Below are 12529 nucleotides of genomic sequence, written 5' to 3'. Positions count from 1 at the left end.
TGTCTTTTCTGTGGGTCATTTTGCACTACAAAGCAAATGCTCTCTTTCTTCCTTGTATTGTTTTTTCTTTCTTTTTCTGCTCTTTTGCACAGTAATTGCAAGCCTGTGTGTTAATCAAAACTTAAAAGACTTTAACACCAAATAACGATTAAGAGAGAATCCACATCCAAACCACTGAATGGGTAAATTTAGTGACATAAAGCTTCATTAAACTCATCTTTCTTAGTTTCCTCACAGGCTAATCTTGGAAGAAAATTGCTTCCATTTTTAGCCTTTAATTCTCTCCCTTGTGAGTGACCAGCTGGGTCCGCAAACTATTCTGCTTCAGAAGCCAATGACACAGTCCTTATTTAGTCCTCTCATTGGAGGAAAACAGTCAACTAATGACTTTCACCGGGAGGGTGCTGCATGTGTGCATGTGTTTGTGTGTATGTGTTTGTGTGTACACAGTCGACATACATGCTCTTTTTCATTTACAATGACATTCTGGCTTAAAAGATACTAGAACTCAATTTATATTTCCCAAAAGACTGGGAGATAATCACAGAGCGTAAAGCCATCTCAATCCCTAACCCCTACTATTCCCCGTTTATTACCCCATTGGGTGACTGCTGTAGGCCATAGAAGTTAATTACGCTTGTAATGATCAGAAAAACATCTATCTGAAGCACCTATGCCAAAGAAGCCACATTAGAAACTGCACAATGTGGGAAAATGTGTTCTGTCGAGGCCACTAAAAAACAGATGGTCAAGCATTTACATTTCTGGAAGTGAAGCCAGTGCTACTGACCAGCAGCGACTCTCCTCCCTCTGAGTCGCCTTCTTTACTTCTTCACTGTTTTTGAGCCCTGAAGGGAAGGAGAACCAGATAGTGGGGGAAAACTTCAAGGGGTGACAGTGTTATAATAGACTCATGATGCCCAGTAAGATCCCCGTTTTATTCTCCCCTTTCAATGGTGCATCACGGCCAGACGGGAGTGCAGAAATCCATTTATATCAAAGCTGCAGCTCGTCCTGTGGCTCCAAGAGCCCAATGAATAATATGACTGGGATGCCAGCGTCGCCTCAGTCTGCAGTGACACACAGCAGAGCAAATGTAATATTCCTACATGTTCCTGACGTCCAGGTAGTGATGATCACCTGCAGTACACTCGAGTATTTCCATTTTCCACTGCATTATACTGCTACCTTCACCACATTGCACTACAATATTGTACTTTGCTGCATTTGTCTGACAGATTTACAAAACCTACAATCAACAACTAAAATAAGGAAGTGACTATGACGTTAAAATGCTGCTGCCTTGGAACTGCATCAGTCCTATAAATCCAATGAGAAACTGCTCTTGAAGGAGCAAATCTGGATTGTAAGTACCTTTAATTTACTGATAATATGTCTCTGCTTTTACTTAAAGTCTCCCCATCACTAAAAACTGTTACTTCAGCCTGATATTTGACCTTCATCGTGCAGAATGATGTACAGTATCTGCACAGTTTGACACAAAGAGGCTTCGTCACCTTCATGTACTGAAGAAGCAAAGGTCTTCTGTGCTTGCCTTAAATCTCAGTTTGACACATGTACATATGCATAATTTGCGACATCTAGTTTAGAAGCCACTCATGGTTCAGTATACAGCTTTATACGCTGAGGTATTACTACCTTTTCTTAGGATGAGGACCTGGCATGTTAGAGGAAATACACTTGCTAAAATTAAAAGTGAATTCGGCCCCTGCTTTGCCACATCACCACTTACAGTACATTTATTTTAAAGCCTTTAAAGCATTCAGCCTTGAACAGTGTCTGCTCCCAGGGGTCTCCATGTCCTTTACTCTTCTTTACATAATTTTTAATTTTGGATAATTGGATGGTGCGTTCTTTGTGTCATAGAATAAATTACTCGCAACTATTTTTCTCTCAGTTCCTCACACAAGTTACTCAGAGTGGGTGCCAGAGAGTGAGACAAGTGGCATGAGTCAGCACTTTATCCAGTGTACTGTAGAAGCACTTTCTACAGTTTCACACAGATCACTAGTTTGTATTACCCTCGCTGTAACATGAGGGGCTGTCTGGTCTCAGAGCAGATGTTTGGTAGGCAGGTACAGTCCAAACTGCTTTCTGATCCTGCTGCAGTTAACAAAGGGTTCAAAAAGCATTGGCTGGTTATTTGAACACAAAGCTCTATTTCTTTTTGTCCAAAAGGGAATGTGTGACAGTTTGGGAAATAAACTTATTCACTTTCTTACTGAGAGTTTGATGAGAAGATTGACACCACACTCATGTCTGTACATTAAATATGAAGCTGGAGCCAGCAGCCGGTTAGCTTAGCATAAAGACTTGAAACCTAGGAAACCGCTGCTGGCAAAGTCCACCTGGCAGCGCCTCTAAAGCTCACTAATTAATATGTTCTATCTTTGCTTAATCTGTGCAAAAACCAAGGTTTAAAGACAAACTGTGTTTTTTAGTTGCTGGAATGAGGATTTTGTTACCTTAATTCAGACAGAATCAGGCTGGTTGTCTCTTTATTTCCAGTCTTTGAGCTGAGCTAATCTAATCATCTAAATATTGAGTGGAAAACGGGCAAATTACAAGTTGTGGTCTTACTGGGAATTATGTGCATAAGAGTTTATTGACTAAGCTAACCGAGTGTCGGCTGTAGCCTTGTTATCACTTCTCATCTGACTCTAGTCAACAAAGTGAGTCCAACCATTTATATTCATCCACCTGCTTTATCTAACTAGCTCGCTGTTATTGTAGACATTGTGTATCCATGACAAGACCATGGCATTAAGCAAAATAAACATGTTTTCCTTCTAACTAAGGCAAATGTCAATCCAGCACATTTTGTTGGATGCAAAAATCAGGCAGGCTTCACAGAAAACAGCCTGGGCTCTGCTTGTACAGAATTCCTGGAACAATTGGTTTTAGTGCAAAGGTCTGTGCCTGAGGCTAAGTCTATTGATCTGAACCACCATTAAGAGGGATAGACAGAGAGAAAGAGAGAGAGGGGGCCAACCAAAGAGGGAGAGAAACACAGACAGGCCATATTTGGAGACATACAAAGATAGCCTCTCTCATTATGTGTGAAGTAGCGCACTGAGGTTTCCATAGACATGGGTGCAAAAACCAAACACCTGCAGCTGTGTATTTTGATGGTAAATCTGGTGCTTCATTGAAGTATCAGTGATATTTTTGGTCAAATCCAGCCAACCATGCACTGCTGATCTCCTCTGTAAACTCTCTCTATAAGGCTCTGAATTATTGAAAACCCAGTGGTTAGTTGCATCGATGTCATAGTAGTTTGTTGTTTAGACTTTTGACATTGAAAAGACTCCCAGCGGACCATTACTCATCGCTTGTGTCTGACTTGTTGGTGTGAAGTGCCATGCTGAGTTCTTCATTGGCAGCTTACAGTTCTGACTGAAATGAAAAATTAAAGAGGCTGTCTGGGGTCATGCGAGGTCACTGATGTTGATCTGTGTAGCAGTAGCACTGCTTAGAAAACCAGAAATGCACTCCGCTGTCACACCTGAAAGCATTAAAACAGAAAGACGCACACAAAGTATGTCTGCTGTCTACGGATTGATGTTTGTATTTATTTATTCAGATTTGTCCTTCAGTTTTTGTGTTCGTCTCTGTTTTATCATTTCACATTGCAAACAACGATCCAGATGAACCCGCAAGGAAATAAAGTTGCCTCTTCCACTTCTATTACACACACACATTTAGCCGAGCCAGCTTTCTGCGAGGCTATGATTGCCTTTTAATCACATCTCTGTTGTGGGGCCACCTGTGTGTGACACCCATTAAACATGATGGCAGTCACTGTGGTTGGGATAACATTTCCACATACTTGCACCTGTCGCAAAAGCAAATTAAGACAGATATGTGGGCAGTCTGCCACAGTGATACTTGGGCCTTTCCTCGGAAACCTGCCAATTCATCCGGATGTCGCTGAGTCATAACATTTTGATTCGGGCTAACCGCTGTACCACGCAGGCTGCAAGCCTTCGTCACTATGTACAGTGTAAAATTTCCATCAACTCCAGTGGCACCATAATATTGTTTATTTGCTTTTGGTACTCTGTCTTCTTTTACTGACTCCTGCGTCTGTCATCATGCTTTATGTTGCTGCCAGGATCTGGCTTTATGAGGCATATTAAATTGATGAGATTCACCTCTGCTGTTACTATGGCAATAACCCTTACCTGAGTATTTCTGACCTCATTGGCCATTGGCTTTTGCACAAGAATACTGACCTTTGGAGAGGAAAACGTGAAGCACATATGCTGCTCTCTTCCAAACAGAGAACTAAGCATTGTACATGACACTAACCAGTTGCAGAGAAAGAGATCCTCTGTTGGTTTTTAGCTACTCTAATAGGAGGGCAACGTTGGTCTATCAGTCGGTCGGTCCATCACGATCTGATCTACTCCTGGATGGATTGGCAAATGTCTGTACAAAATTTATCATGGTTCCCAGAGGATTGTACAAACCTCATGGTTCACATTTGTGGTTCTGGGCAAACTATCTAAACAACTATACAAAGGATTGCAATAGAATTTTGTTCAGACACTCACTCATTTTTCATCTAGCACCATCATCAGGTCAAAAAAAAAAAAAAAAAAAAAAGCTTTGGTTTACAATTAAACACCTGCAAAACTAAAGCTTGCATTTTGTGCTAATTTGCAAATGCTAACATGCTAAACCAAGGAGGTAAATATTGCAAACATTTGCAAACATCAGCATGTTAGCATTGTCATTATTAGCATGTTCGCATGCTGACATTAGCCTTTAGCAACCAGACGGGACAAGTCCAGAGCAGTCCTGTTATGTGAAAGAGGGCTAAAACCAGAAGAGCAACATGTGAGGGAGCGAAGTCAGCAGTGTGGAGTTAGAATCGTACATGGTGACAAAATTAATTCAGTCTGAACACACACTCCACCAAAGTGGAGTGTATGTGAAAGGTCAAGTATGGTGCACATCAATTCATTATACAGCCATCTTAATCAAATGCATATCCCTTTACTCAGTCACCCACTCCATGATTGAATGTGTCAGATCTGCACAGGATTGATGAATGTTATTTTACCACTGCAACAATCCTCAAGGTGCCGCGCTAAATAATGACCAACACATCTGACTAATGAGTGCAGTTAGTAGCCTAGCAGTTGAGGTGAGCGCTTTCGTTTGTCTCTCCTACTTTGTGCAGCGTGTGATGAGAGATCTCCATTTACGGAAATGATGATGATTGATACTGTTAGGTCCTAACTTTTTCACTGAGTCTCCACACTTCATGATCACTCACCTCTGGTATTAGTAAGATGAATGGTCTTTCCTTGTCTAGAACCAGAGAGGTAATTTTCTCTTACGCGCACGTGAATGCAACTATAGGAAGAAGGAAAAATATGACAGAGAGGAAACATAGCTTAATGGTGATTGCTGGGAACGGTAGGGATCATTTTTCATGTTTGCATACCTTGTCACGTTGTAAACATCCCCTGTTGCTCACAAAGCTGAGCGGAGACTTTGCACTGAGATAAGAGGCTTTATCTTTAATCACAGTAAATCATGGGCATTACAGGGAAAAACGTTGGATTTGCCTGTTTGTCTAAGCATAACCTTTAACAGTATAGTATTCCACAAGGCATTTAATAATAAGTTTTGTGACAGTGATACTCTGGTGAGCAGGAGCCCTGAAGAAAGAGGAAGAAATGGAGAGTGGCCACAAGAAGGCGCTGAAGAGCCTCATGACTCTCTCATCCTTTTCCACTTGCCAAGAGGGCTTTCTAGTAACAAGCCTCTGGTCTTGTGTACGGTGTTTCCACTGCATATTTTCTTATGAAATACCACATATAAATGAATCAGTCATCTTATTCCATGAACTGATAGTTATTAGAGTAGATTCTGAGGACTGTACAGACCAACTCTTGGCAGAATCTTTTTTTTTTTTAGGTCTATGAAAGTTTTCTTTATAATCTGTTCGGTTGTTTTCCCTCAAAGCCTGTTTTGAGGGATTGCCTGGTCACGCTCAATAAAACCACCCTGGTACTGACCCAGTGCTTAAGATGAACATTCAAACAGTCATGCCTTTGGGAAAATTGCTTCGCCTGCCAGACAACTTTAGGCCGGAGCAAGACAATGATGATTCACGACGATCCAACTCTGAGTTTTGTTTTTTGCAACTAAAGCGCAATATAATTTGTTCGAGCTTCAGCATCTGCCAAATGATCCTTTCTGTTTTTATCTTAGTGAAACGTTAGGCTGTTGTTCTGACATCTGCAGATATGTGGAATAACACTGTTTATTGTCATTAGTTGCTGTAATCAGTTCATAACACCTTACACAATGGATTTGTCAAATTTTGCTTGCACAAACTCCAAGAAGGCAAAAGGAATTAATTAAGACAGCAACACTGCTGCAAGAATTCATAGGGGAATGCAACCACGCTGGAGAGTATAAGTAGCTTATCTTATTGTTTGTTACCTAAGTCTATAGCGAGATAACATCAACATCAGTGTTGGGAAATGTTCCAAAACGAGTGCACTACTATACTGTATGTACTCTTGGTTTGTTTACTCATCCAAAAACATGTTCAAATGGTTGGAGCATAAAGTTCAGTGCAGCAGAAACGCTCTAAATTTATCTGCCCAAGGAAAAGGAACCACTTTACGTGACTGCTTTTTCACGTGTGATGGCATAAATCGTTTCTATCGTTGCTCTCGTGACTCGTCCATCCCCCCTTCTGTGGCCTTGCTGTGCTAGCTCCCACACCCTCACGTCATCACTTTTTGCTGCACTCACAACCTTGTGGGCCGGAGCACACCCTGCATCTCATCAGAGAGTATTACCTAACACTCGGAGGACAACATTTATCAACGTCACGGGGCTTTTGCCAGCAGTGCATTTCTTTCTGTGGGTGCCCCAAGTCCATTTCAGTTGTTCCAGCAGCAACGCAGGGTACCTTGTGCGACCTGTGCCACCTCAGCAGTACATACCCAGTATCTCTTTCAAGGTTCTCCAGTGTTACATTTCTGCTGATATGAACTATGTATATGTCCTGCTATCAGTTTTACTTGGCTAATATTCTGTCACTGTGCATCCATCTATTGTGTGAGTGCAGCTTTGGTTCTTGCATTAAAGACACTTTGCAAGATTTGACTGAAAAAAAAAAATACTGATAGTCTCTCCATTTTTTGTCTTTAATGCTTTGCCTCATCATTTCCTCCATACAGACAATGTCTTGTAACAATACAACAATGAAAAATATTTAGGACTAAATCATCTCAGCCTTGCGATCAGCATTTATTGAGCTGATGGGCCAGTGTAATGAAATAAGGGAAATACTATGCTTATATAAATCTCCACCAAAGCACGAATGGCTGCCTTACCCGCTCAGCTGCAGGCTCCCATAACAGATAAGATTTCTTTATCATTTGTTGAATGCACATGTACAGCTGATGGACTGCTAAACACCCCTATCAGCATGTAAATACAATCCAGAAATGATAACAAAAATGCAAAACCTCATGTCCCACATCCTAAAATCTATAAAGTGAATTAGCCCCTAAGGACATTCTGTCCATCAAAGCTCAGCCAAAAAGGAAACATTCAGAGGTCTGAGGCTATCGCCCCCTTCCAGATGGAAAATCTGCAGCAAACACACCTTGTGTCAATGTTTCCCAAAGCCTTTTTGAAATATAAACACTCTCGGCTGCAATAAATGTATGCATAACACAACACCAAACATGCCTAAAAGCAGGTTACACATTAAACTTTCATGAGCAGATGTACTGTAATATTACCATCATTCTGAGTGGCAAGTCCACTTAGTTTACGAGCATTGCATCACTTATAATATCAGCACAGGCAGGCATGGCATAAACAAGGCTCTGGGAGCTGTATGTTATTTAGAGCCTCTTAAGAACAACAGTCATCCAAAAACACCCTCGGGAATTTACAATGATCCCACTATCCGAGAGAGCCACGTAAGAGCCAACACACAAGTGCAGTGGAAATCACATTAGCCACTTTGATTTAAGAAGTGCAAACACGCATGTCCTGTCCAGGAGGACAGCATGCGTTCACAAATCATGGCATCTGATTTATTGTTTGAAATTTAACTAGCGAGCTTCGTCCTTGGCATTTTGAACACTGTAGGTGTAAGTCTTGAATAAGTGTTTGGAACAAAAGGGAAAGAAAGTGTTTGGACCATGATAAACGGAGGGAGCTTAAATATGACTGGGATATTCAAAAAAAGCCTCCCAGCCTATGCAAATGAGCTACACTGGGTTTCCTTTGAAAGCACATGAAAGATACAGATGGGAGATTGTAAAATGTGTGTATAAAAAATGACTTTCCATATGAAAATCACAAGAATGAACAAAGCAGCTATTAAAACAGGTTGCAGGTGGATTATAATTACCTCTGTACATTTTATTTCTAATATTAATGTCACACATAAACATGACACATGACTAAGGGTTATTTTTGTGAGCCAACATGATAAAGCATGTTGTTTTCCACTACAACTCATCTCCCCTTCTGTCCTTTACTACTTTGCCCTTTCTTCTAGCTGATCAGCGCAGCAAAAAAGGTCGACGTGGATCCCGGTGTATACACACAGGTAGACCAAAGCCAATTTCAGATGTGTCAGTGGAACTGATGCTGCCAGCTTCCTGTGACAGCTTGGGTGGAACAGCCTCAGTCCTCATCTCAAAATCACCTCTGCTTACTGAGCGGAAACCGTTCATCACATACGCCTGAAATGCTCTGTCAAGCCCTGTCAGCACACATCTATCATCATTATTATTATATCATGATTATCATTATTATTAAACAAAACCATGTGCATGCTCCTCTGTGATTTAATTGATCATCTGCTTGGCCCTGCCCCGAATAGTTGCTGTTATATATTTTTACAATGCTTACTTTGTATCTTGCAGTCGTATTTATTCACAGAATTTTTATACCATCATAATGATGCTCACTTTTTTCTTAGACATGAAGCTTTAGTCTTGTGGCTCATTATCATTTATGTAAACATTAAAAAGTCAGTTGAAGGCTGAATTTTCAAAAAGCTCACACTTTTAGTATTAGCACTTAGCTCACGCTAGCTAGCTGCTAACTGTTGCTACACCTGTCAAGCTCTAAATTCTTGCATGATACACAAGTTTACAATAACAGTGACAAGTTATTTATTAATGATGACTGTCGCTGACAGGTTTTATCTGATGTAGCTAATCACCTTATTAAGCTAACATTAGCTCCATAAGTTGGTTGCTTTTTTAATTTTAAACCTTAATGTATCCTGTAACCTTGTTACTTGTGTGAAAAAATGCTCTTTGGTTTTGGAAGTCGCACTCTGTTAACTCTAGGTAGTGAACTAGTTAGCTGAATATGGTAACGATTGCGGCTCGCTTCAGAGTGGACACTGTTTAATCTGTTCCTTACACTTTTGTTTTTGATTTGTAAAATGCTAAAACAAAAAACCTCCAAACTCCTTAAATGCAGATCATCCTTCTCACGATAAATCTTGCACATACTGCTTCAACATGTTGAGAAAGGTGAAGCTTGACAGACCTGCCTTACCCAGCCTCATTGGCTAAGCTATAATTGCACAATTGCTGCTCGGGGGCAGAGTTTAGTCAGCAGTCATTTAACTGCATGTAATAAAGAAGTGACTCAGCTTATACAAATTGGCTTGTTGTATACTAGTCCCTTTCTTAGATGCCAACTGTATTCTTTAGCTTCACCTCCTTCACCAAAGCTTAACAACATTTTGCATGCTGCTTTCCTCCTCGGTTCATTTCTGCATTCTGGGATCATTGAAATAAAACTTGTCAATGTAATTGGAGCCTGACAGCACCCCCCAAACCCCAGGCTGAGTGTGTACTATCTGTGCTGAAGTTGTTCCCCTGACTTGAAAGAAGAGGGCTAGCGAGACGAGCACAAAGTAAACTTTAAAGCGTGTAGTAATGTATGCGAGCCCCTCTGTATTTGATGCTGCTCTGTTGCATTAAGATCCATCCCTCAATGCCCATATTTAATGTGTCGAGTCGGAGCTTTTCAGTGGCAGAGGGTTGCTGCAGAGCATGGCGGGTGTCACTGGGGAGCTGCGATCACACAGTCGCACTACGGAAAGTGTTCTGCGGTGTCCCCCGAGGAGCTCATTCAGCGTATTCCTGCATAATTACCTCAAAGTGATTACAGAAATCAATGGAGCACTGTCACTGCTGAGGGCACTTCCCAAAGCCTGGGATAATCACAGTATACATACCTGTCCAGCTTGCTAGCACAAGATTTTGTAAACACTCAACCACCTACTCAACACACCACAAATCACACAAGCATTTACACCCTGCTAACCTGTTGCCCTGGGGACTTCTTGTGTCTCATACGGTTACTGGAAGTGTAAGACTAAGAGTGTTTGCAGCTTTTTATGAAGCCCTGGAGACAAGTGTCAGGATGCTTCCCCATGTGAGACCAGCAGCAGATTTAGTATTGGACATAATGACTGAGAGCGGAAAGTGTACTAAATCATCCATCCTGAGGCCCAGTTGGCAAAAATGGCTCGTGTTGTTGATTTCTCAGAGCACACCAGACACAGTAAGAAACCAAACACACCTGATGGTTCTTTAATTTTTCGTGCGGTTGACTATAAACTGAAGTAAACCTGGCAGCAACGTGTGACCTTGAGGGAACATGCAACTGAGAGAGAGAAAGTCAAAATGTGTGTGTGTGCCTATAGGCCAGCGCATGACGTGTGTGTGCAAAGGCAGAAAAATCTCTCGCCTATGCCACACAGTTCATGGACTGTGAGATGGAAAGTTATCTGTGATTGCAAAGTGCATTTACTGTTCAGCAAGATGTGTTTATTCTACTGTGGTTAGTCACATATTCACTAATATCTCACTTGTTCCGAAGTGTGACTTTAAAAGCATTTATTTTGTTAAATAAGGGTGTGCATGTATTGTGTGTGACGGTGTGCTTGTGCCTTTGTGTGAGTGACTTCTATACATGACGCCAAGTTTGGATAGTGCAGTTTTTACTTCTTCGACCCCTTCTGTCCTTGAAAAGGTGAGGTGTGCAGTATCGAGGCACAATGCATCAGGATGACAAAAAATCTGAGCAATTCATTTTAAAAATATCCACAAATCCATCAACAGCTTGAGAAAGTCATATTTTTTTTCCAATCTCAGCATCAACAAACGGCAAACTCTGATGCGTATAAATGGTAATGTAGGTGGTTTGGGCCGTAAACCAATAAAAACTTTGTCAAAAAGGACATGAAACATGGCCAACCTTGGTGAAATGTACAATATATATTAACCTACTCTTTCCTGCAGAATCTACATAAGAATAAAGGGAAGTAAACATATGTCTCATTCATTATCTTATCTCTAGGTATGAGCAACAAAAATACTTATAAACCAGTTACTGACCTGTTTTTGTGGGTGTTACAGGATGTTTCATTTTCATTCTAATTTCATGGCCTGCATGTTCAGGTGTAATCAGTGTCCCTACTTCAGGACCTGAGCTGCTTGGCATGAACTGCATCTGGCTACAGGCTCTGTCCCTGTCGGCCAGGTTCCCCCATCATCTCACTCACACTCTCTCTCTCACACACACACACGCACGCACGCACGCACACACACACACGCACGCACACACACACGCACGCACACACACACACACACGCACCACTAGAGGCTCTTGGCATCCCAAACAGTCATTACATGCCTTGCTCCATCCCGTGTACACTTCACTTTGCTGAAAGCATGGTGTCATTTAGACTAAAATAGCAGTTTGCAAATACATCAGGGCGATACTATTCCTTTAATCTAGTTTCAGAACCATTCACACAACAAGGGACACTTAAAAAAAACAGTTCTGTAAAAATACTATTTTTTTTTTTTTACCCAACTGTACAAACAGTAGTTTTTACAAAGATTACAGATCAGAAGGGAAAGCCAAAGGTGAGCTTTGCTTTAAGATGGATGAACAGAAACATAGAGGAAAAGAGCAAATAAGAAGGAACAGATCGAGGATTTCTTTCAGAGCTAAGGCCTCTGTGCAGCCCCTCCTTTCAAACCCGTTTTAAAACAGGCTGTACTATATAAGACACCATAGATATTTATAGCAGTGTTTTTTTGTTCACACATCGCTGTGAAATTGGATAATTCGTTTACGTGCGTTTCATTTGCACGCAAAATTTAATTTTAAGAAGACATAACACGGTTGCGTCTTCCATATTGCTTTCCCATTATTCTATTACAACCCATTTGCGAAGACCTATTCATTGGGTAGATATGACTAAATTTGTATTCACAATAATGTGACACTTGTCAGGACAGCGATTCATAAAATGAAGGTTTCACCTCGAGCACTGACACTATCACTAATGCTGCAATGTGTTTGATATACGATAATGACTCCAGGGGTGATTGTGTTGGGCCTGTCAAGGACTCCACACAACACCCTCGGAGCAGAGGTCAAAACCATAATTGGAATTTAGGAAGATGACAGGCTC

The sequence above is a fragment of the Chaetodon trifascialis genome, chromosome 18 (genome assembly GCF_039877785.1).
Source record: "Chaetodon trifascialis isolate fChaTrf1 chromosome 18, fChaTrf1.hap1, whole genome shotgun sequence".
Lineage (NCBI taxonomy): Eukaryota > Metazoa > Chordata > Actinopteri > Chaetodontiformes > Chaetodontidae > Chaetodon > Chaetodon trifascialis.
Note: the sequence above shows the minus strand (reverse complement) of the source record.